General features: G+C 39.3%; 1 protein-coding gene across 9 annotated transcripts in view; it reads right to left on the bottom strand.

The window, feature by feature from the left end:
• NIPBL (NIPBL cohesin loading factor) overlaps nucleotides 1–23,782 on the bottom strand; it is a 227,798-nt gene that overhangs the window by 180,750 nt on the left and 23,266 nt on the right. The window contains exon 2 of one of the 9 annotated variants that reach the window (XM_061616519.1): nucleotides 4,440–4,505. The exons of 7 other annotated variants lie outside the window; for them this stretch is intronic. The gene's annotated coding sequence lies outside the window, so the exon portion shown is untranslated. Of the gene's footprint in view, nucleotides 1–4,439; nucleotides 4,506–17,289; nucleotides 17,347–23,782 lie in introns of those variants that run through there. One more of the 9 variants, XM_061616527.1, reaches the window with a different exon arrangement.

Raw genomic sequence — 23,782 nt, 5'->3', positions numbered from 1 at the left:
AGTCACCTGATCAGAGCCCAGATGAGGCATGCAGGTCCCACAGAGGTCAACTGGACTATTTATGAATAATTTGCAGAATAATCTGCACTGTTGAATAAAAGACTTAATGAGCTTTGAGATGTCTGAATATTCCCTAAAGAATTTCTTCTGCACAGGCTAAAAGATGCCATACTGTAGTTAATTTATAAAATTAAAAATTGATATGTTTTTTTAAAAAAAAGATTCCATCTCTGATGGGATTGTTCTCACAGGCATTGTATAGTATTACAGGCATCCTTCAACTGCAGGCACAACTTCTCAGCCACGATTATCTTTGTTAAAGAAATGGAATGAATGTGAGAAGTTATGTTGGTGTTGATGTCTCCAAATCCTGTGTAGCAAAGATCTTTAGAAATAGATGTTTGAACATTTGTGTGAAAGTATCCCACTGACCTCTGGGCTGTGTTCTGGATGTATACAATTTCTACTTACAACATGCAGCTGGTAGGAGTAAGTTCAATATTTGGGCCTGCCTAAAGCTCATCCTGCTTGCTAAGCTCATTCATCATTCTACATGTGGGAGGGGAACAGTCACAGGACAGTATGAGCCCATCTCTACAGTACAGTAATACCTTAGTTAACAAATCCTTCAGGAAAGAAGCTCCTTTTAACAAATTATTATTTGGGTGTGGGGAGGCACACACTCCGACAGTGTCAGAATGTGGCTCGTCTACTAGATTGCAGCTGCTGCAAGCAGCTCTCTCACACATGACTGGAATGGAGCTCCTTGCCAGGTGGCACAGGCACCTCCACAGTAAACAATGCTTCGGCAGCACTGTTTCCTCGAGTGCAGGGGAGGATGGCAGAAACTGCGCATGGGGTAGTGGTGGTTGCCCCTTATAAGCCTGCTCGAGTACACAGTGAAGAACTGTGCTCAAAGCTTTAGATTACTACAGCAAGATGCTACATGATTAAAAAAAGGCAAAGCAAGCATCCCTGAATGCATTTTGAAAGCAGCCTTCACATGGTCTGTATGCAAGGCTTACGTGAGCTGGTTGTTCAATTCAGACATGCATATTGTTAGTTTTGAATAAAAGGTTTGCTGAAATATGGTGAACTGCCCTTTTTTTGTGGTGCAGGAGCCTATCCCTATTCTTTCCATGTTATTCCTAACTCTGGTACAAGTTCCTGTTAAAGAAGCAATGTCCAGCAACGCATGTACTTCGTTAACTGAGGTATTACTGTACTCATTTCTAGACTGGACCACCAGCTGAACCAATTGCCAACATGTAATATCTACTGTTATATTCATAGCAAATTATGGAAACAAATGCTGTCACTCTTGAAGCATTATTTGTAGTTCTAGCTCAGAAATATGAAATTATGTTTTCAAGAACTGTGCCATATCTGTGATGCACTCTCTCTCATACACACACACCCCTGAAAATTTACCTTTAAAAGCAATGCTTAAATTATAGCACTGTTGGAGCAAATGGTTATCTACAATCTAACTTTAAAAAGAGTTGATGCATCCAGCTTGCATCTTTTCTAAGATAAAAACATTTTTGTATAAATATAAAAGTATATTTATGGTTTGCAATTATTCCACCAATAAAATGAGAAAATGCAAAGTCAGGGTTCTGTTACAATGTTTAAAAGTTTACAGTCACACAGAAAAAGCAGAGAATGTGGTCTACTACGTGCACAGTTCAAGGTGTGATTCTAGTCCAAGGATGGGGAAACCTTTGTTCTGTTGAAGGCCAGAGTCTCTCGGGGTAATGTGTCAAGGGTTGTATGGTGGTGGGTAAGCAGGGCCAGAAGCAGGCAGGCTACCCTTTCCCCACCACCACTCTCTTTCTTCCCCCACCCCCACCCCACCAACAGACTGCTGGGGGAGGAAGTGAACACTTTTGCCAGAGGTCTGAACAGATCACATCCAGAAGGGTTTCCCATCCACTTCTCCTTCCATTGTTCCATCTGTGTTTTCTTTTTAGCTTCCCCACCCCGCATTTCTCTCCCTCCAGGCTCCTTCATCCTGCATGAAATTAGACACAAGGCCAGTCGTTTTGGGAGTCAGTTGTTTAGCCCCTTGGCACTTGTGCTATAGGATCCCACAGAATTCCATCTTGCCCCTCATGCTATTTAACTTCTATATGAAGCTGCTGGGAAAATTTATCTGGGCAGTAGCACTGAAGAGTTATCAGTCTGCACATTTCTCCATGTCATGTAATGCAAGCAAGGTGGTAAAAGTGCTTTCACCCTGGCCTTTGACACCTGAAATGTATATTTTACGACCTATCCTATTTTATGATTGTATATTGTTTTTAAGGAACCCACCCTTAGTAATAGGCTAGGTGATTCCCTATAAACTGAACCTCAATCCCAATACATCAGAGGTCCTGCTTTGGCATGAGGTTGCACTCTCCCTGAAAGATCATGTTAGCTCTGTCACTAGAAGCACAACTGCCCTGGGTGGCATGGAATGCTTTTTTGCCACTTGATGATGGCATGCTGGCTGCACCTTCTCCTGGACAGGAAATGTCTGCAACAATGAGCCATGCTCTGGTAAAAAGTCAGACAATTATACTGTTGTATATGGGGTTGCCCTTGAAGACTGGTTGGAAGCCGCTGCTGGTTCAAAACAGAAGCCAGTATTTAAACTGTGATGGCTTGCTTGAAACACCTCTCAACAGTTTTGAAAGACCTAAACTGGTTGCTGGATCATTTCCAATCTCAGATCAAGGTGCTAGTTTTAATCTTTAAAGCCTTTCACAATTTAGAACTCAACTACCTTAAGGGCTGCCTTCTTCTGTCAGCGACCTGCATTGGTGTTATGATCTTCCACCAAGGCCTTCTCAGAATACTACCACCATCAAAAATCAAGCAGGAAGCAATGGAATACCCTTTCCAGGAGATTCAACTGGTGCCTATGTTATTTTTTAGGCATCAGGTTAAGACATTTTTATTCTCTCGGGCAGTTTAAATGAAATGTAAGTTTTTTGGGGGGATTAGATCTGATGGAAAATTAAGCTATATTTTAAACACTGTAACTAAGTCATCCATTCTGCTGTGTGTATTGGTTTCGAAGTTGTGGTGAAATTGGAAAGAAAGTGCTTTTGTTTTTAACTGCAGGTTTTTAATATTTCAAATAACTAATTGTATTTTATTTTAAGCCATCCTGTGATATCCTTGAATGAAGGGAGTTAGACAAATACAATAAATAAATAAAATCTTCCTGCAAAGTCCTTTTTCTGGATTCCCCCACCCTGCAAGTTTGACAGAAACGCGGCCTTTTCAACTGGGATGTTTCACTTCTGGAATACTCTCCTACCTTGTGCCAACAGATGTATTTTTAGCACCAGCCAAAATATATTTTTATTTACCCAGGCTTAACTTCTAACCATTCTGTGCTGGTTTTAATCTTTACTAACATATTTTAACCTACTGTTTTGTCATATTGTTTTAGAAGTTAATGTTTTAGAATTATTAGTTATGCTAAGCTACCATGAAAATATGTACACTGAAGGATGAGGTATAAATTATTTAAATAAACAAACAAACTTTCCAGCCAAGAGGCAGAATTCTCTCTGCGTAGTATCTTCTCTTCCTCAAAATTATACAATATAGTAAACAATTACATAAGAGAAACATTTGTTCAACTTGCTTTATACAGGATGAAGAGTACTTTACTTTGAGCATGAAGCATGCACAACCCAGAACTAAGTATTCCTATTTAAAATGTGATAAAGTAGTTTAACCAAACAGCACAAAGGAATCTGATTATAATTTTAAAAAACCAAGACCCTCTATTTTTCACCTACTACTTAAGGGTTAAAGAGAGAAGGAAAGCAAAAGCAAAACGAGATAGAAACACGGTTAGAACCCTAAATGCAACAATACAGCAACTAGTACATAGGGAAAAAGAGAACTATTCTAATAGTTATTTTATAGAAATAGAAGAGGACAACAAAAAGGGTAGAACAAGAGCCCTATTCCAAAAGATTAGAGAAATTAAAGGCAAATTTAAACCAAGAGTAGGGATAATCAACAGGGGAACACACTGAGATAAAATAAAACGATGGAAGCAATACACTGAAGAACTATATAAAAGAGATTCAAGGATGACAGATTCATTCATGAAGGAAACCGTATGATGAAGAACCAGAAATTTTAGAATGTGAGATGAAAGCTGCTCTTAAAATACTTGGAAGAAACAAATCACCAGGAACAGATGGCATACCAAAGGAATTGCTACAAGCTACTGAGACTGAATCTGTCCACATTTTGACAAAAAATTGTCAACAAATATGGAAAACTAAGCAATAGCTCACAAACTGGAAGTGTTCAATATACATCCCAATTCCAAAGAAAGGGGTTCCCAGGAAATGCAGTAATTATCAAATTATTGCCTTAATATCCCATGCAAGTAATGCTCAAGATTCTACAACAAAGGCTCTTACCATATATGGTATTCCCAATCTCTGTGTATGGATGTGAAAGTTGGACAGTGAAAAACGACAATCATGCTGGGGAAAACAGAAGGGAGTAGAAAATTAGAAGACCAAACAAGAGATGGATTGATTCCATAAAGGAAGCCACAAACCTGAACTTACAAGATCTGAATAGGGTAGTTTATAACAGATATTATTGGAGGTCGCTGATTCATAGGGTCACCATAAGTCGTAACTGACTTGAAGGCACATAACAAAAATTATTTTATTTCTATACCACCCTTCATCCCAGTAGGAGCCCAGGGCGGCAAACAAAAGCACTAAAAACACTTTAAAATATATAAAAACAGACTTTAAAATATATTAAAACAAAACATCTTTAAAAACATAGTTTTAAAAAGCTTTAAAAACATTTTTTTAAAAAGATTTTAAAACGTATTAGAAAGCAATTCCAACACAGATGCAGACTGGTATAAGGCCTCAAAAGGCTTGTTGAAAGAGCAAGGTCTTCAATAGGCGCCGAAAGGTAACAGAGATGGTGTCTGTCTAATATTTAAGGAGAGGGAATTCCAAAGGGTAACTGCCGCCACACTAAAGGTCCGTTTCCTATGTTGTGCAGGTCGGACCTCCTGATAAGATGGTGTCTGCAGGAGGCCCTCACCTTCAGAGCGCAATGATCAACTGGATATATAAGGGATAAGAATGTCTTTCAGGTATCCTGGTCCCAAGATGTATAGGGCTTTGTACAACAAAACTAGAACCTTGAACTTAGCCTGGTAGCAAATGGGCAGCCAGTGCAATTCTATCAGCAGCGGGGTGACATGTTGGCGATACCCTGCCCCAGTGAGCAGTCTCACCATTTTGCACCAGCTGCCACTTCCGGACCAACCTCAAGAGCAGCCCCACATACAGCATTTTACAGTAATCCAGCCTGGAGGTTACCAGTGCATGGCCAACAATAGTCAGGCTATCCCAGTCCAGAAACGGCCGTAGCTGTCTTACCAGCCGAAGCTGGTAAAAGGCTCTCCTGGGTCACCTGGGCCTCTAGCGGCAAAGATGGATCCAGGAGCACCAAATATTTGATGATGTTTTCATTTACCTTTCTAAATTATTTAATACTGTGTAGTTTTGAAGTCTCAGCTTTTGCTATTTGCCTTTGTTAGTTTGCTTCATTGCTACAAATATTCTCATGAAGGCAACCTCCACAGCTTGTGCCAATGATCCTAAAAAACAGCCTGCTTTCTGAAATGAGCCTCTGCAGAGACATAAACTCTGTGTTCTATTACTTAAGATGACTTTTCTGTCTTATTCTAGTGGGCAAGGGTGACACACATTTTCACAGTAAGAATATTCTCTAAAAAGCTCTTTGGAATGTGAACAGTGGGAGACTGGAGTCCCTTCACTGTTTTGCTAGTAAATCTGTTCTAAGGGGACATGCTGTTAACAGGAACAAGAGAGTCTTGTGATACTTTCTTACTGGCCCTACGCATGTATCAGGACATACTCTAGACTTGATTTTTGCCACTGGGTTAGGGGATGGTGATCTGGGAGTAAGGAACTTTACATCTATTCCTTTGTCATGGACAGATCACCGCCTATTGAGATTTAGACTCACATTGTCTTCTCCCCTCTGCAAGGGTGGAGGACCGATTAAGATGGTCCGTCCCCGGAGACTAATGAATCCTGAGGGATTTCAAAGGGCTCTAGGGAATTTTCCAGCTGATAAAACTGACGATTCTGTCAAAACCCTGGTCACTCTGTGGAATACGGAAATGACCCGGGCAGTTGACACAATCGCCTCGGTGCGCCTTCTCCGTTGCAGAGCTCAATTGGCTCCTTGGTTTACCTCGGAGCTAAGAGTGATGAAGCAAGAAAGGAGACAGCTTGAGTGCAAATGGAGGCAAACTCCTGACAGCTGTAATTATGCTCTTGTGAAGGCCTCTACCAAACGTTATGTGAAGGCGGTGAGGGCAGCAAAGAAGCAGTACTTTGCTGCCTCTATTCAGTCATCTTGTAACCCCCCAGCGGAACTTTATAAAGTTGTCCGGGGACTTCTACACTCTGGTCCTCCAGATGCTATACAACCATCAATAGCCCGCTGTAATGAGTTTGCGAGGCACTTCCAAGATAAGATCACTAACATCCGCCGGGACCTTGACTCCAATATTGTAGCAGTTGAATCTAATGAGGTGTCCAGAACACAGTCTTGTCCGGTTTTATTGGATGAGTTTCAGTTGGTACAGCTCGAGGATGTGGACAAGGTGCTTGGACAGGTGCGGGCGACCACTTCTGCTCTGGATCCTTGCCCCTCATGGCTAATAAAAGCCAGCAGGAATGGAACAGCCGGTTGGGCCAAGGAGGTGATTAATGCCTCTTTACGAGAGGGAGTAGTCCCACTCTGCCTGAAACAGGCGGTGGTGAGACCGCTCCTAAAAAAGCCCTCCTTGGACCCTGATAATTTTAACAACTATAGACCGGTAGCAAATGTTCCATTTCTGGGCAAGGTTCTAGAGCGCGTGGTCGCTCACCAACTCCAGGCTCTCTTGGATGAAGCTGATTATCTGGATCCATTTCAATCGGGCTTTCAGCCAGGGTTTGGTACAGAAACGGCCTTGGTCGCCCTGTATGATGACCTCTGTCGGGAGAAAGACAGAGGGAGTGTAACTCTGTTGGTTCTCCTTGATCTCTCGGCGGCTTTTGATACCATCGACCATGGTATCCTTCTGGGGCGACTCACGGACTTAGGAATTGGAGGCACTGCTTGGCAGTGGCTGCACTCCTATCTTGGGAATCGCCTCCAGAAGGTGATGCTTGGGGAGCATTACTCGAGTCCCTGGGTACTCCAATATGGGGTCCCGCAGGGTTCAGTTCTGTCCCCCATGCTCTTTAATATCTATATGAAGCCGCTGGGTGAGGTCATCAGGAGTTTTGGAGTGCGTTTTCAGCAATATGCTGATGATACGCAACTCTACTTCTCCTTTTCATCTTCCTCAGGTGAGGCTGTCAATGTACTGAACCGCTGCCTGGCCGCGATAATGGACTGGATGAGAGCTAATAAACTGAAACTCAATCCTGACAAGACTGAGATGCTGTTGGTGGGGGGGGGTACTCTGCCCAGGTGGTTGATGTCAGACCTGCTCTGAATGGGGTTACACTCCCCCTAAAGGAGCAGGTCCGTAGTTTGGGGGTCTTATTAGATCCGCTCCTGTCACTTGAGGCTCAGGTAGCCTCGGTGGCACGGAATGCGTTCTACCAGCTTCGGCTGGTAGCCCAACTACGACCCTATCTGGACAGGGAGAACCTCGCCTCAGTTATTCACGCTCTGGTAACCTCTAGATTGGATTACTGTAATGCACTCTACGTAGGGTTACCTTTGAAGACGATTCGGAAACTTCAGCTAGTGCAGAATGCTGCGGCCAGAGTTCTTACTGGGACGAAGAAATTCGACCATATAACACCTATTCTGGCCCAACTGCACTGGCTACCTATATGTTTCCGGACCAGATTCAAAGTGTTTGTTCTTACCTATAAAGCCCTTAACGGCATCGGACCGCAATATCGGATGGAACGCCTCTCTCACTATGTACCTACCCATTCACTGCGCTCGACATCTAAGGCCCTTCTCCGGGTCCCAACTCATAGAGAGGCCCGGAGAACAACAATTAGATCTAGGGCCTTTTCAGTGGCGGCCCCCAAATTATGGAATGCCCTCCCAGATGAGATACGCCTGGCGCCTTCTTTGTTATCTTTTCGGCGCCAGGTAAAAACCTACCTCTTCGCCCAGGCATTTTAAGCTTAAATTTAATTTTATTTTAAATTTAACTGTAATTGTATTTTTATTCTATTTGTATTCTATATTGTTTTTAAATATGTTTTATATTGTATGTTGTATTCCACACTTGTTCGTTTTTAAATGTGGTTTTATCTTGCTGTACACCGCCCTGAGAGCTCGTTGCTATAGGGCGGTTTAAAAGCGTAATTAAATAAATAAATAAATAAATAAAATACTTGTTAGACTTGGTCCGACACTGGTCTCTCACTTTTTGATGAAGTTGCTTGTAAGCAATAGAGACTAGCTTCTCTGTTAGGGATTAGCAAATGTAACCCTTAAATTGTTGTTGTTGTTGTTATATGCCTTCAAGTCAATTACAACTTATGGCGACCCTATGAATCATCAACCTTCAATAGCATCTGTTATAAACTACCCTGTTCAGATCTTGTAAATTCAGGTCTGTGGCTTCCTTTGTGGAATCAATCCATCTCTTGTTTGTCCTTCCTCTTTTTCTACTCTCTTCTGTTTTTCCCAGCATGATTGTCTTTTCTAGTGAATCATGTCTTCTCATTATGTGTCAGTTTCATCATTTTAGCTTCTAGTGATAGTTCTGGTTTCATTTGTCCTAACACCCAATTATTTGTCTTTTTCGCAGTCCATGCTATATGTAATGCTCTCTTCCAACACCACATTTCAAATGAGTTGATTTTTCTCTTACCCATGTTTTTCACTGTCCAACTTTTGCATCCATACATAGAAAATAAATAAATATTTTCGGAAAACAATAGATTTACCAGTGACTGTTGTTCTCTGCTGTCATATCCCATTCATCAATATTCTCAGCTATAGCAGCTATCTGAATTTAAACTGAGACTTTTTTCAGAATCTACATGTTGTTAGCCATGCTGGCTAGAGCTGATGAGAGCTGCAGTTCAACAACACTTGGGAGGGCCACAGATTTTCCATCCCTAATCGTCAGAGTACTGAGCAAAGAGGCAATACCTTTTCTAGTGCAAAAAATGCTTTGCCATTTTTACTCTCATTTATCTCTCAATAGCCTTGTGAAGTACACTAGGCTGGGAGACTATGATGTGCCTGATGTTGTCACCCACTGACTTTTATGAGTGCCCCCCATCCAAACTATCAATATCACACCTCTCTCTCTTTGATTTCAACTGAAACAGATTGTGTTTCCATTTTAAAAGTAATAATGGTGGGACTTAGCCTAGCTACGCTTCTTGTAGGTCATCAGGGGCACCCCCACTCTGAAGCCCTGGAGTGCAGGAGCAGACCTGGAAGTGGAAACAGCAGGTGGCAATGTCTTCATGGCAACCAAACCTAGAGGAGGGGAACCCAAGGTTACAACTGCAATAGCCTGAAACAGTTCCCCAGCCAGGAGTCTATAGTTTACAAGTGAGCATGGAGGTGGGGGTGAAACAAGGTGTGGCTTTGAAAAATTTGCCTAAAGGAGTAAGAAGGAAAAGGGGGCAGAGGAGGATCTCCTAGCTTCTCGGGACCAGAGGCCTCCTTTTGAGGCCGTGTGTAACCAGTTGGAATGCTAAGGAGAAAATAACTGTAAGGGTCCCCATTGAGGTTGTGTACTTGTTGTACACTACCCCAGCTCACAATATAGCCCCTGAGAGATCACAGAATTAAGACAACACTGATCACTTCTGCACAATTCAACTCAAGAAGTAAGAGAGGAAAAGTTTAGATTGAATCTTTAAGCTTTTCACCAGATTTAAGGAACAAGATCATCTACTACTATCCACTATCCAGATAAACTCTCCCTCCAAAAGGATGCCCTTCTTTCTTTCAAAATGATACAATTTCAAAACACTGGCTATATAGTTTCCATTTCTAGTCATGTTACTAGCATCAAGTACTGGAGAAAAGGCATTTTCAGATTACAGAAGATCATGAATACCTAATGCATACAGCATAAAGCTAGGCAGAAAAAGTAAGGCACTTTCAGGAGAACAGATTAGAAAAACCTTCTAATTGCGCAGAACTGCTATTCAATTAGTGAACATTGTGTTTTACATAGTAACCTAAGTAAAAGGCCCTGGTCCCATGAACTAACCATCTAAAATCTTGCACTGACTGCCTACTTTAACATTTAAGGCTACATTGGTGAAATTCTTCACTCATTTTCATTAGCTACAATCTCCACCCTCGGATGGCCATTCCACTGTAAACATGCTTCCTGGAAATGAACTAGAAAATAAGAATTCACTTTTATTCAGCAGATCTCTTCAATTCAGTGTTCTTGCTATTTTTAAAAAAAGGTGTCTTCACCTGCTGGCAAAGTAAGCTTCTATTAAATATATTGGTTATTTTTGAAAAAGTACATGACGTCTCAAATCACTAAGTGATCATACAAATAGACAGCTTTTGGACTATGAAAAATACAGGAGAAAGTGAGAGGAAACCAGTGACACAAAGTGTCACACATAAGGCCCTTCCCTCTGATGACTCAGCTATTAGTTTTATTTATATACAAGCAAAGTGCCTGTCATTGGGTGTCTGTGGGTGGGTGGGTCCTAACTCCAACGTCGAGGGGTGGGAACAGACTTGTCCTCCCACAACTATGCCTCAAACAGTCTTTCTTGATTGCACTAGACTAGAGTGACACAAAATACTGACAACCAGAACAGAGTTGATTTTCCTTCCTGCCATGCATTATCAGAACATACCTACACTGAAGTAGCAATATTAGCTCTCTCACTGTAACAGAACTACCATTTTATAACATAATAAAATTCTATTTCAAATTACTTGGTTTTTTAAATAATAATGAAGTATAAACCCTAAGAGCAGCAACACACAAAAATAGAGCAGCCTTGCAATTGACATTAGAAAAGCATTACTGTATTCTATATTCAACATATGACTCTATTCTCCTGCTGTGAGGAAGGACAAGATATACATCAAATAATAAATAAATAAATAAAATTTTAGAAGCTTTGAAGTGAAAAATTGATTACACTCAATAAAAAAGTTAATTTTATTAAGTAAGAGGCACCCATATACGAAGTGCCCATTCATCAGCCTCTAGTCATGCAATATTTGCACTTATACAACATCTAGGCATGCTGACAAACAGAATGCAACTGGGTGGCCAACTCAAGCCTAACCCAGAAAATACCAACAAACGATACCTGGCGAAGCTAAAGTCAGACAGCAGCAGACACCACCTGAAGTTTCAGTCATGAAAGCAGCAAGAAGTACTGCATCTTCCAAAATGGCAGCAATTGTCCATTTCAAGTTTATTGAATACCAGTCATGACTTTACAATCTCAAAACTTGGTATGTGCCTATTGTTCTACATTGCACTCCCATCAAAACTGTTCAGATAACGCCAATTCACCATGTACACAGTGTATAAAGTACAGTTTGCATATGTTACACATAACATTAGAAAGAACCCTTGAACAAACAATATTCCCTAAAAATGATTATGGTGTAGATGTTTAAAAACAAGAGGAACAGTTTTTCATGGCATGTGCTACTAATCTGTGGAATTCACTGCAACAGAATGCTGAGAATAGCAGTAATATTTTAAAACTTTTTTAAAAAGAGAGAATCCACATACAACATATATCAACAAACGAGTCAGGGAATGCCAGACAAAAAAGTAAAAGGTAGCCATGCTGGTCCATAAGAAAATTCCAAAAACTGTATTCGGGCAATATCTTTATTAAGGTTATTATGCTTCAACCAAGAATTTGAAACCACACTGTCAGAGAACATTTTGCCATTCTGAACTTTTTCAAACGTTCTTTAACTGGCTTTGAGTGAAGATGGATAACACCAAGAAATTTGTTTCTTTTCCGTAAAGTTAAATGAGCACTGACATTTTACCAGGATGCTGAATTCTTGCACATTGAGCTTTTCCCTTCATGTGCAGCAAACACACAATCATGAATTTATGATGCTACTTGTGTTATGGAAGTATCTACTGGAGGAGTTTCCTTTTACCCAGCTATTAAAAATGTTTAATTACCTATTTAAAACTTTGCGGTGTTTTAAATATAATGTAAGCTGCCTCAAGAACTTGGTAGGTGGGGTACAAATACTCCCAAATAAAATAAAACAAATACAAATTTCAGTGTGTTTTGACTAATTATTGACACAGATCTGGGTAACAGCCAATTCTTGTGTTTTCAGAGATGAACAAGTCACCCATTTTTATGCTTCTTGTTCCCAGAATGCCTTAATTCAACCAAATACCTGCATAGCACCTAAATAGCCCTATTTCAATATCTACTGGCTCCTCCCAATTCTATTTTAAGATTGTGACCAGATGGAGACTCCGTGGCTTCAACATCAATCAAAACACTTTTCTCTCTCTGCCCCCTCCCACTGCTCCATTTACTATCTAGCCTGATGAAGAGTTCTAGAGAACTTGAAAGTTTGCACACTATTTTGTATTGGGATAAAAGGGAATGTTGGGGCATGGAAAGGTGAGCCACAAGATGGCCGCTTAATCTCTCAGCACCTCTTCTTCCTGGAGAAAAAAAACCCCTTTGCGCAGCATTTAGCCACTGAAACTTGCAAATATTGATCCACTTGGCTAATAAGGCATATCTTCCTATATTAAGACCAAAGAAGGAGCGTTAGAAGGCTATTTTCGCCCAACTGAACTGGACTGTCCTACCTCAAACAAAAGGGCTCTAACAGACAGCATGTCACCCAGCCATCCTAAATCAGCACAAACATCTCATGGTGATATGGGACAAAACACTTCTAATTTCAAGGAAGAACTGGCCTCACAATTAGGAATATTGGAGAAAAAACTAGAAGGAAGTTGGAGGCAACAATAAGATCCATAGATGACAAATTAGAAACACTGAACTATCAGCTGGGGGAAACTGCTGCCACAGCCTCAGAAGCCACGGACATGGACTTGACAAACTCAGAGGACATACTATTCCTGAAACATGAAAATAAAATTCTCAAAAATAAGCTGATAGAATTGGAAAATCACAGCCATAGATTAAACCTGAGAATTTGTTGAATTAAAGAAAATGCAGAACATTCACCCTCAGTGACGTTCTTTATAGCATGATGGCTTGCTTCAATTATACCTGACCTAGAAACAATAGCTGAAGATTTTGATAGAACTCATCGTGCACTAACTACAAAACCTAAGGACTCTGCTCCACCGAGGGACATCATAGTTTGTTTTTCATGATATGGGAAAAAAGAACTTCTGGCAAAAATAAAAAAGATGAAAGACTTAATTTTTTGAAGGAAAGTCAATAATGGCCCTCCAAGATTTAAGCCCCAAAACCTTGAAAAAACGCAGGGCATTCTACCCTATCACAACCCACTTGCAAACAACAAGTATTTGCTACAGGTGGGGCTTCCCCTTTCATCTGATTGTTCCACAGAACAGACAAATATTAACCGCAACCACAATAAAGGAAACCATGTCCATACTACAATTATGCAACATAGAAGGACCTAAGGACTCAGACTTAATGCCTGGGTAAGAAGAGGTAAGGAATCAAAATAAGGAGGGAGAATGGCAAAGAAAATGACCAGGAAAACAATTTTGCAGAAGACTCATCACAGTGGAGGAGGGGGGAGTCGACGAGAGGCATCAGGCGTGTCGTGAGATTCAGGTGTCGTGGTTGACTTCACAGACACATTTCAAATGGCACAAAGATAAAATATGAACACTTAAACAACTATTAGCAATTTCAGTGGTAGTATTAAATATAGTTTAAAAGGTAAGCGTGAATGTATATGCCCCTATAGATATAGAGAAATATGGATATATATGCATACCTAATACCAGTGTGGTGTAGTGGTTAAGGTGTTGGACTATGACCTGGGAGACCAGGGTTCGAAACCCCACACAGCCATGAAGCTTACTGGGTGACCTTGGGCCAGTCACTGCCTCTCAGCCTCAGAGGGAGGCAATGCTAAACCCCCTCTGAATGCCGCTTACCATGAAAACCCTATTCGTAGGGCCGCCATAAGTCAGGATCGACTTGAAGGCAGTACATTTACATTTTTAATACCTGGTTAAATGAGGGGAAATTATTTGCAGGGATGTTGTCCCTTTTTGACTGCTACTTCCTATGTTTTAGGGAGAAATCTTGGGGGGGGGGAAAGTAGCAAGATTTTTTTTTTCTTCAAGTTAATTTGTAATATATAATTTGGCTGTTTCCCCTGGAAGGAGATAATGTGCTGATAACACACAGGGCATAGGCCAGTGTCCCACACTGATGGGTGTGGGCACAGCTCCAGCAGAATTGCAGCACTGCACTGGATAGACCCTATATTGTTTTAATTAGTTAATATATAGTTAAGTTAATGGTAAAAAATGTTAGGAGGAAAGGGAGGGTAAAGGTAATGGTAATATCAAAAGGGAATGAGAATATACCACATTTTAGTTTAGGTACTTATAATCTGTTAACAGGTAAAATATATTTATGGGAGAAAGAAATGGTTTAAAAATAGTGACTTTGAATGTTAAAGGTTTAGGTAATGTAATAAAAAGAAAAAGGATAATATCATATGTTAGGAAAATGCATCCTACAATAACTTTTTTACAAGAGACACACAAAGTTAAAAATAGAGAGTCTTTATTTAATCATAGATATTTTGGAGAGCAATACGTAGCATCAGGTTCCTCTAAGGCAAGAGGGATGGCTATTATTTTTTAAAGCCAATTTCCTTTTTGTAGCAGAATAGATATGGAAAGACCTGGGGTGTCATTTCCTCTTTATAAAAGGACTGCTTAATGGTACTGATTACTTTACAATTGGCACAATCTGTGCTCCCAATAATGGACAAATTAAATTCTTAACCACCCTCTTAAAATAATAGGGGTGACTTCAACATTAATCTTAGAGGCATGACATCTTTTACAAAAAAGAGGAATAATGACACCAGTAAAAAGCAGAGGAAACAGTCCCCACCTTCTCAGGATAAACAACAATTTGCTACTGTTCTCAAGAAATTTAATTTAAAAGATACCTGGACTGGATTACAACCAAGAGACTACAGCTTTACATCTCAACAACCGCTAAATCCCATTCCAGGTTGGACAGTATCCTCATCACAACAGATCTGCTCCCATCTTTAATTAATGCAGAAATAGGAGCATTAAGAATCACAGATCATGCTCCAGTCTCAATAACTATAAAAATACACAATTCAATAACAAAACCTGACTAGAAATTGAACCCTATATTACTCACCACAGTCAAGTATTGAAGGAAAGGTATTGAAAATAAAACAGCCGATATCATAATGCCGTTGTATAAATCTATGGTGCGGCCGCATTTGGAATACTGTGTACAGTTCTGGTCACCTCATCTCAAAAAGGATATTATAGAGTTGGAAAAGGTTCAGAGGGCAACCGGAATGATCAAGGGGATGGAGCGACTCCCTTACGAGGAAAGGTTGCAGCATTTAGGGCTTTTTAGTTTAGAGAAAAGGCGGGTCAGAGGAGACATGATAGAAGTGTATAAAATTATGCATGGCATTGAGAAAGTGGATAGAGAAAAGTTTTTCTCCCTCTCTCACAATACTAGAACTCGTCGACATTCAAAGAAGCTGAATGTTGGAAGATTCAGGACAGACAAAAGGAAGTACTTCTTTACTCAGCGCATAGTTAAACTATGGAATTTGCTCCCACAAGATGCAGTAATGGCCACCAGCTTGGATGGCTTTAAAAGAAGATTAGACAAATTCATGGAGGACAGGGCTATCAATGGCTACTAGCCATGATGGCTGTGCTCTGCCACCCTAGTCAGAGGCAGCATGCTTCTGAAAACCAGTTGCCGGAAGCCTCAGGAGGGGAGAGTATTCTTGCACTCGGGTCCTGCTTGCGGGCTTCCCCCAGGCACCTGGTTGGCCACTGTGAGAACAGGATGCTGGACTAGATGGGCCACTGGCCTGATCCAGCAGGCTCTTCTTATGTTCTTATGTTAAGTAGAGACATGATCCAAATCACTTTAAATAATTATTTCAAAGAAAATAATACCCCGGGAATGCCAATCAGAACTCAGTGGGAGGCCATGAAAGCTGTACTCAATGAAATTTGTATAAAAGAACTATATGAAATCAAAAATAGAAATAATTTACAAATTAATGAACTAGACAAGGAGATAAAAGATCTAGTATAAAAATATGGGAAAACAGGTTCCCATCAGATTTATAAACAAACAGAAATAAAAAGTAAAGAATTAGACCTACTGAAAGTTAACAAAGCCATGGTTAACATTCTATACACCAAACAAAGGTTTTATGAGTTTAGTAGCAGAGGCTCACGGTTACTAGCAAACAGGATTAAACAAAAACACAAAAAACATACCATAACTACAATACAAAAGAAAGATGGCTCAATAACTTGTTCTCCAATGGAAATTAGGGAGACATTTGCTACTTTTTCAAAAAAACTGTTACAAAAAAATATTGTAGATCCAGAAAATATTGAGAAATGTATACAAAAAGCGGAACAAATCCATGCAAGATACAGATAAAAGAACACTGATGAAAAATATTAGTACAGAGGAAATTGAATCAGTAATTAAATCCCTTAAAACAAATACAACACCAGGACCAAATGGTTTTACCAATGAATTTTGCAAACAATATAGATCAATATTGAATCCACAATTATCAAATCTTTTTAACAGTATACTACAAGGTGACCCTTTTCCACAGACGTGGAAAACCTTTTAAAACCTCACTGTGATCCCCGACTGACTGACTCCTATAGACCCATAGCACTACTTAATAAATTATAAAATATTTACTTCAATTACAGCCAATACACTGAAACATATAATTCCAAAATTAATTCATTCTGATCAATCTGGTTTTGTGCCACATAGTCAAATTGCTGACCCCATAAGAAGAATTTTAAATCTTATTAATTATTGTAAAATTAATCAGTGGTCTCCTAGTCTTCTTATCTTTAGATATTGTTTAAGGGTTTTACTGCATACATTGGCCTTTTTTAACATCAGTAACACAAAAAATGAATTTCGGTAATGAATTTATAACACTTAAAAAAAAAATATCCCCCAACAACATCTTTAAAAATTAATGGGATTGACTCACCCTATATTGACATACTGTGGCACCAAACAAAGATGCCCATTGTCACCTCTCTTATTCCTCTTAGCAATAGAACCACTAGCACAGCATCTGAGAAACAACAATAAAATTAAGGGAATTGAAACTGGGAATGAAAAGCATTTGGTTAGCATGTACGCAGACGATACAGCCCTACTTATTACAAACCCAGTAGAAGCTGTATCTCATATCAAAGATATACTGGAAACTTTTGCAAATGTCTCTGGGCTTCGGGTAAATCTTAAAAAATCTGAAGCATTATGTTTCCATATTCCCCCCACGGCTCAGAGGCAATTCTCATCTGCCCTGGGAGTTAGTTTGTTCCCAAAGCAGTTGAGATATTTAGATATACAGATACATAAAAATATGAGTAAACTATTTATGGTTAATTATAGGCCCTTGTGGTATAACATAAGGGCAGATATGAACAGGTGAATCAAATTAAAACTTTCTCTATCTGCTCGAAAAGCCACAATAAAAATGAATGTTTTACCTAAATTAACATTTCTTTTTCATGCACTCCCAGTGTAAGTAGCTGAAAAACAACTTAAAATTTGGCAAAAGGAACTAAGTCATTTTATTTTTGAGAAAAAATCTCCTAGAATTAAAAAAAACATTATTATTTTGTAAATCCAATAAAGGAGGATGGGGAGTCCCACACATAAAATTTTATTATGACGCCAACCAGTTATACCACCTACAACTGATAAAAGGTGACAAATCAAAAAAATGGAATCAATTAGAAAACACCGAAATACAAGGTGATATGGCTCCTTATACTAAAAGCAAATAAAACAAGAATGCAAGTCACCAAAAACCTATTTACAACTGCTTTGCTCATGATCTGGGGACAATGGTCACGACGACTCATATCTAAACCTTCTTTAATCTCTTTATTCTTTCACCAGGACTTTTTCAATAAAAATAAATATTTACCATGGCAACAGTGGAAGGAACAAGGATTATTTAGTTTAAGATTTTACTCAAATAAAGCTTTAATAAGAGAATCAAACAAATAGTGGCCCAATCAGGAGTTCAATGGCTTTTTTTGGAGACAAATTCATGATTTTCTTTCCTGCCCAAAAATCAAAGCACAAGCAATATCAAACCTATCATCTTTCAAAAATATAATTTTGGCAGCACAAAATGGAGAAAAGGGAATTATCTCTAGACTATATAACCTACTTTTAGGTACAGGGTCAGAACAGCTAACAGGACTCAAACTGATGGGAGGGAGATTGGTTGAAGGAACTGGATGAGAGAGACTGAGAACAATTATGGAATAACCGTTTGATACCCACTTCCTCCCATCAAGTTCGGAATGTTAGAAATTGTATGCTACTCCAGTGTACCTATCAAGGGTGAACCACACCCTCTCCCCTAAATGTTGGAGAGGACGTGGTTGAATTGGTACGTACCACCATATGGGTGAACATGTGTTAAAACCTTTTGGAATGCTATTTTCAAATAAATAAATCAAATAACCAAGACATCACTCAGACACCACAACTTGCTATTTTAAATTTATTGATCGATTGCAATAAGAATGTACGATGTAAGAACTTGATAGGCCATCTACTTATGGCAGCGCGTCTTACAATTGCCAAGCACTGGAAAGACCTAAACGGTGCTTTAATAAAATATTGATCGCATAAAGTATGGCATATAGCACTCATGGAAAAACTAACATCTAAGCTCTGAATAGCAAGGGGAGAGTTGAAGAAAGAAACCTTTGTGGACTCTTGGTACCCTTTCCTAATGTATGTAAACCAAACAACACACGGATAGACCCCACCAATAGAATATGTGGCCAGTTGGCATGCCTTCACCATAAAATACTTTAATTTAGATAAGGTTCCATATATCTATTTTCTAGTTTTGTTAACATATCAATATTATATTAAAGTACTTAAGTGCATATAGAATATACCATTGCTTGGGAGGGGAGAGGGATACAGTTTAGGAGGATATAGTAAATACAAGATAGTTTAGTAAATTCTATTTTTTTATGTAAGGATTTTATTTTGATTATTGATGCTGTGTTAAAGATTTGTAAATTTAATTAAAAGTATATATAAAAAAAGAAAAGGGAATGTCATGTCATGGGTGGTTCTTCTGACCGGATGGTGGATGTCCAACCTGTCCTGGATGGGGTTGCACTCCCCCTGAAGGAGCAGGTTCGTAGCTTGGGGGTTCTCCTAGAATCATCTCTGTCACTTGAGGCTCAGGTAGCCTCAGTGGCACGGAGTGCCTTCTACCAACTTCGGTTGGTGGCCCAACTATGTCCCTATCTGAACAGGGATAACCTGGCTTCAGTTGTCTTCTGGCTTCTGGTAACCTCTAAATTAGATTACTGCAATGCACTCTACGTGGGGCTGCCTTTGAAGACGGTTCGGAAACTGCAGTTTGTGCAAAATGCAGCGGCCAGATTGGTAACAGGGACCAGACGGTCCAAACATATAAAACCAATTCTGGCCTGCTTGCACTGGCTATCTGTATGTTTCTGAGCTCGATTCAAGGTGCTGGTTTTGACCTATAAAGCCTTACACGGCTTGGGACCACAATACCTGATGGAACGCCTCTCCCGATACGAACCCACCCGTACACTACATTCAAGATCAAAGGCCTTCCTCTGGGTGCCTACTCCAAGGGAAGCTCGGAGAATGGCAACAAGGGAGAGGGCCTTCTCAGTGGTGGTCCGCAAATTATGGAATGATTTTTCTGACGAGGTGCGCCTGGCGCCAACACTGTTATCTTTTCGGCGCCAGGTCAAGACTTTCTTCTTCTCCCAGGCATTTTAGCATGTGTTTTATATTGTTTTAAATTTTAAATTGTGTTTTAAATTGTTTTTTAAAAGATGTATTGTAAATTGTATTTGTTTTTAGTTACTGTAAACCGCCCAGAGAGCTTCAGCTATGGGGCGGTATACAAGTATAATAAATAAAAATAAATAAATAAATTCAAAATTCTTAAATTGCCCTAAAATTTCAAATGATTAACATTGAAAGTGACAAAAATAGTTAAATGGATTGCACAAGTCCAAAGTCCTGCCTAGAGGAAGAGTACCACATATCACAAGTACCTTCAGCAGATACTTGTCTATCCTTTTCATAAAATGTGGGTGTGTGGGGGAGGGAGGAATCCTACAATCTTCTTGCGCAAGGTGCAATTTTTTTCTCTGAGCTTAACATAATCAGCTCCTTCCATCCTTCCATTACCTAGGAATCCAACACGCTAAAGTTTCAAAAGTTACAGGTAATATTTTAATAGCTAGGAAAATGAAAACAGATGAAAGCAGATACTTCCATAACAAATGTAACATTATAAGTGCATGGCTGTGTGTGTGCTGCACCAATGAATGGGAAAGCTCAACATGTAAGTATTCAGCTTCCTGGTAAAAAGTCAGTGTTCACTTAACTTTAAGGAAAAGAAACAGGTTTCTTGATGTTGCCCATCTTGACTTAAACCCAATTAAGGAACATTTATTTTAAAAAGGACAGAATGGCAAACACGTTCTCTGAGAGTGTGGCTTCAAAATATCCAAACAAGAATAATTAGGTGTTGAAAAGAATCCAAATTATGCTGAAGAAATAAATATTCCAGAAGTGAATAGTAAAAAAATATAGCCATAGCTACTGAGAGAAATTTGAGAGATGGCTAAGCACCAAAACTTTAAAAAGACAGACTGTGGCATACAGTGAATTATCCAGCCCTTTATTATATGTTTGTTTATTGTTAGTATATCTTGGCAATCTAGCCATACGTTATGCATTTTCTCTTATATATATGAACCACAAGTACTATATAGTTTCAGATAATATATGATGCATGAACTACTGGAAGATCAGAACTGGCTACTAATCTGCCATCGCTCAGGTGTGCTAGTCTCTCTAGCAGACAGCACAGAATAATATTTTGTATGGCTCTTATTACAGTAAGGCACTCTTAAGTTCGCCATTCCCACAGAATGAATACCCATTTCCAGCTGACTCAGCTGTAGATCCAGCAAGACTCAAATGGATTCAATTGACATTCAGTGACAGTTACCTGGCTGTCATGCTCTGCCTATAGGAACTATACATGGTTGTTCAATGAAGTGTTTATCCTTGCACTTACTACTGCAACATATCATGCCATTCAAATCAGTCACAGATTTTAGACAGCAACAAAACAAAACATAGGTCCAATAAGTGCTTTCAAGATGTTTACGTCTCAACAAAAGTACAATCCTATACAACACTAATCTGCAGACCCCAATGAACTCAATGGGATTTACTTCTGAATAGACATGCATAGGCTTGTGCTGTTACTTGGTAATAAGACATATTCCCAGTAGTCTCCAGAAATGCTAAACCCTTGGAAAAAATGTTGCCCCATTTCAGCACCCCCAACCAAAGAAGCCCAAACATTGACACAGGACACAATATTAACTCTTATGCAAACAGCTACTTTTCTCCTCTGAGAATAAGAATTGTATTACCTATAGAACTTAGCAGATAAAATTGTACTATTTGGCACATTTATGTCTTTGTACTAATCAAACAGTAATTTATTATAAACATTGAGTTGGTAGAAATAAAATAAAAGTTGAGAAAAGAAACCATCAGCTCTGTGGTAAACAAAAGGAAGAATTTAGTGTCTGGGTTGACAAAGGGTCGTCTGAACCCATTACTACCATACAACTAGTTCTGAAAGCCAACGTGGGCTTTGGGCTTGTCTTTCTTGAACACTAGCCTAGTCAGCTCATGGCAAACCTCTCTTGAAACTGGAGGAGAATTTTAGAAGAAGTTCATAATATGTAACATGGGCCTGCTTTTCAAAGGAAAAAAACCCATTGTCCTCCCCTTGTGCACATCTATAATACCTCTTTGGATTCTTAGAACTCAGCATTATCATGCAACATTTACTATTATTTTCAAAAATGAACTCAAAGTAACTTACAAACCTTGAAAACATGTATCAAAAACATAAAAACTTAGAATACTCACAAAATGCATAAAAAGCAAACTAAAGAACTGATGTTAGAGGAAAATATTCAGAAAATGAAAATCCCCTTTATGTAATTAAGCATTTGGGTATTTTCTACAAACATTGCATTTAACACTGATTTCTTCAGTAGTATAACACAACACATGGTAAGGCTACAATTACCTATGAATAAGCCTCATTTAACTCACTGGAACTTGTTTCAGAATAATATACATGGATGAGGTTGCAAAAATCACAATAACTGTAGAAAAGTTAGCTATCCTGAACCATTATATATATTTCACTCCACCCCAGTAAATATATCCTTGAAAAAAATACTAGCATCAATCAAAAGAAATAGCTAATTTGCTAATCAGATTCAGTGGCCCAGTTCACATATCACATTAAACCATAGTTTAAAACTAATTATGTTTTAATGGAATGAACAGCATGCTCATGCATGCTGCTTAAAAGTTCTTGCAACACTCCTCCCCTACTTCTGCACTGGAGAAAACAAGCTAGAATCCGGCCTCTGACTTGTCACGTTCAAACCCAGGCTCATGGTTTGTTTCACAAGCACACATGCAGGTTGTTCTGGGCTTAGTATCCATTTTTCCAGGATCAAGAGTGTTTGCTATTTATCACTAAAATGACTACATCTGAATCTTGGATCTAAGAGCTTTTCAAGAGATCACTATCATGTTCAAACAATGCTTTACAAAATATTAAGCTCATTCTGAAATAGAAATATTTCACACGTTCTTTATATATACTACTTAGCTTCTGCAAATGAAACCCCTCTGAGCATTCCATCCTCAAAGCTCTATAACTGCCACCTTGGTAACAGCATTTGTATGTTTGCAGCTGATGAAGGCGGAAGCTGAAACGTTTTGTTAATACCTCTGTTTGGTTAATCACAATTACGTTTTTACACACACACACACACACACGCACGTATTAACACCAGGGCTGTGGAGTCGGAGTCATGGAGTCGGAAGCAATTTTGGGTGGAGTCGGAGTTGATAGAAATGTACTGACTCCAACTTCAAAATAAATTTTGATTGACAATTTTTTTAAAATATAAATTCAAAATGTCAAAGAGGCTTCCCATGAAGTCAGCTGTAGTTGAGCATTTCACCATCAAGATGGAAAACATTTTGTGTGTCAGTGTGACACAGGACCCAGATGAAGACAAATGCTGTGATGCCAAGATCAGTGCATATTCAGGCAGCGATAAAAATGCTCCTATGAGAGCTTCCAATTTAAAAAGACATTTACAGCGCTTTCCAGGGCATTTGTGGCAATTATGGGTGGAGCCAGAGTCGGCGGCCGACAGTAGAAAAATAGAGGAGTTGGAGTCGAAGGTTTGGCGTACCGACTCCACAGCCCTGATTAACACTATTGTTCATATTAGCATTGAGTACATTGGGTGGCGAAGGGCCATAGCTCAGTGGTAGAGCATCAGCCTTACATGCAGAAAGTCTTAAGTTCAATCTCCAGAATCTCCAGG

Source organism: Rhineura floridana, chromosome 1 (genome assembly GCF_030035675.1).
Source record: "Rhineura floridana isolate rRhiFlo1 chromosome 1, rRhiFlo1.hap2, whole genome shotgun sequence".
In the NCBI taxonomy this organism is placed as follows: Eukaryota; Metazoa; Chordata; class Lepidosauria; order Squamata; family Rhineuridae; genus Rhineura; species Rhineura floridana.
The sequence above is the reverse complement of the archived record's forward strand: the minus strand, read 5'-3'. Positions and strand labels throughout refer to the sequence as shown.